The sequence below is a fragment of the Plectropomus leopardus genome, chromosome 19 (assembly GCF_026936395.1).
Source record: "Plectropomus leopardus strain MGB_pleo_1.0 chromosome 19, ASM2693639v1, whole genome shotgun sequence".
Lineage (NCBI taxonomy): Eukaryota > Metazoa > Chordata > Actinopteri > Perciformes > Serranidae > Plectropomus > Plectropomus leopardus.
The window spans coordinates 30,578,778-30,581,701 of NC_142194.1; the positions used below are offsets into that span (position 1 = coordinate 30,578,778).

At 40.9% G+C, this 2,924-nt stretch overlaps 1 long non-coding RNA gene across 1 annotated transcript; it reads right to left on the reverse strand.

The window, feature by feature from the left end:
• Positions 1 to 241: 241 nt before the first annotated feature.
• LOC148186391 (uncharacterized) lies at positions 242 to 2,494 on the reverse strand. The gene is made up of 3 exons (XR_015774976.1): positions 2,330 to 2,494; positions 2,176 to 2,260; positions 242 to 2,101 (listed from the first exon to the last, which is right to left on the reverse strand). It is a non-coding gene; the product is annotated as an uncharacterized LOC148186391 (long non-coding RNA).
• Between the last annotated feature and the right edge of the window lie 430 nt (positions 2,495 to 2,924).

The following is a 2,924-nucleotide window of genomic DNA, read 5'->3' on the forward strand; positions in this document are numbered from 1 at the left end:
CCTTCCCATTTAGTGGATACATTAATTTTGTACAGTTCCTGTTATAAAATTAATCTTGACAAGAGCGAAATACCCCTGTTAGAATTTAACTATGATACTATCAAACAGAAGTTTCCCTTTAAATTGTCACCAAGTGGGATTAAATATATGGGTATAATGGTGGATAGGTGTTGGAAGAATCTATACAGATTCTTCCAACACCACAGCTCAACCTGTTGAATTTGTTAAAATAGAAGACTACTTCAACTAATCAATCAACTTTATTTATAAAGCACCTTAAAAAGCAACACTAGCTAAAACAAAGTGCTGTACATCAGGGCAAATAAAGTCTAAAAACATAACACATAAAACAAGCAACAGCACAACAAAACAAAAACAATAAAATGAATAAAAACAGCAGTCAAATACAAATATCTGGGTGTGGTGATAAACACCAGACTGGACTGGAAATCTAACACTGACGCTGTATACAAGAAGGGGATGAGCGGACTCTACTTCCTGAGGAAGCTACAATCCTTCAATGTGTGCAGCAAGATGTTGGAGATCTTCTACCAGTCTGTTGTCTCCAGTGCCATCTTCTTCGCTGCTGTTTGTTGAGGTAGCAGCATCAGAGCCAGTGACACCAACAGACTTAAAATCATTAAGAAAGCTGGCTCTGTGGTGGGTTTCAGGCTGGAGACCGTGGAGACTGTGGTGGAGAGGAGGACACTTAAAAAACTGCTCGCCATCATGAACAATGCTGAGCACCCCCTCCACCGCACACTGGACGGACAGCGGAGCACCTTCTCCAACAGACTGATTCAGCTTCGCTGTCGAAAAGACAGATATAGGAAATCTTTCCTGCCACAAGCCATCCACCTGTACAATAACTCACCTCTGTCTGCTCTTTAAACTCTGGTCTTAGCTCCATGTCACTCTACACTGCTGACGTTATTTTTATTTATTCAGATACTGTTCCACACTTTACACATGTATATATGTACAGTCTCTTGTTTTTTAGTTTTCTTAAGCGTATTCCTTTATATTCTATTAATAATGTGTGCTCTTTATTCTCTTGTTCTTACTGCATGGCGCTGCTACACCCCAATTTCTCAGTTTTGAGATCAATAAAGTATATCTATCCATCTATCCATCTATCTATCATTAAAAACAATAAAAGCTAAATATAATCAGTTTCATTCAATTAAATCAATGTCTGACACTGGGTTGAAGGCCAAGGAGTAGAAATGTGTTTTCAGAGAGGTTTTAAAAATGGACAGTAATGTCTGTCTAAGGTGCAACGGTAAGCTGTTCCATAAATTAGAAGCCATAATGTAAAGGGCTCTGTCTCCTCTGAGGCGGGACGTAATAAAGGCATGGATTACTGTTTCAAAGTGCTGTCTTGCCAGCCTCCTTAAATAAAAATATATAAAAGGGAATTAACTTAAATCACCAGGCACACGTGACAGACACAGTGAAGAAGCCCACTCCCAGGGACACAGCAGACAGGGGAGACCACCACCAACACAGCCACCACCGGCCTTCAGCAACTGAAAACAAGGGAAATTAAACAAATTAGTGGGGTTGCAACAGAATACAAAACAAAAAAAAATCAGAATCTAACAAAAATTATAATGGGCAGGTTGCAAGCTTGAATTTAACAAAATATATCAAATCAATAACTGCCCAAACTTAACTTAAATGTAACCAATCATAAAAAAAAGGAAGGCTAAAGAAAACAAAATTGAAACCCAACAATGACCGAATTACATATAGAAGATCTTTCAATATAACCTAATTAACAAATTAATTACATAAGTAGCCAAAATCAGGGTTAATCCAAAGAAAAAAAAATACAAATTAACCCATACAAATAATCCAAAAGTAACAGAACATAACCCGCACGTTTACACACACACACTCACACATACAATATTTAAAATTGTGCTTTGGCACGTGGCGTGCCGAGTAGGCGTCAGGCACAGGACGTTTGAACAAGCAATTAAGCCTTCACGCCGTGCTGTGGAAGCCAAGCAGCAGCAGGGCAAAGCAGAAGCGGTGGAGACAAGCAGCAGCGGAGACAAAAACAGCAGCGGCCCCAATCAGCTGGTTACATTAACACCTAACCAAGAAAAATACTATTAGCATGGCTAAATGACTGAACATGATGCGGTGCGCGCCACGAGACACACATACCTTTTCGGTCACAGCCGGCACACACACAGACACACAGGAGAGGAGGGAGGGAGAGAGAGGAGTCCGGGCAGCGACCAGCGTTTACCTGTGACCACGCTAGCATTAGCCAATTTAGTAGCATCCACCATACCGCAGAGAGAGAGAGGACACTTACCACGACCAACAAATGCAGCAGCACCTACACGGGGCACGGAGCAGCGCACAGGTAGTCGCCCTGTCGGCCAAGCGACCTCTGGCACGGAAGTGACGCGCCGGTGATGACGGATGGAGGCGCAAAAGGAAGAACTGGTGGGAGGAAGGCCGCTTTTATACCAGCCCACCTCATCAGGGCCACCAGCAGCGCTCATTACCAGCAGCGGCAAATGACAGCGGATAAACACCTCTATGCTGCTACATTTTCATTAAAATTTAAAAAGTTTCGGGCTATCCAAGCCTTAATGTCTTCAAGGCATTCTAGCAGTTAGTTTACTGGAGAGGCATCCTTCCTTTTTAAAGGGAGATATATCTGACAATCATGGATGGAATAAAACTGAAATGTTTGGATAATCTAATAGTTTTTGCCAATCTAAAACTTAACATTACTTATATAACTTATTTTTGTACATTTTTCTCAACTATTTTTTTGATGTGGTGATCATTTTTGCTGTGTTACAGCTTGTGGCATGAATTTTTGCAAGAGCCTTTCTTTTTAGTGAAAAGTTTTTAAATCCAGTGTCTTTTACTCTTACGTGTCTTTTATACTCTACTGA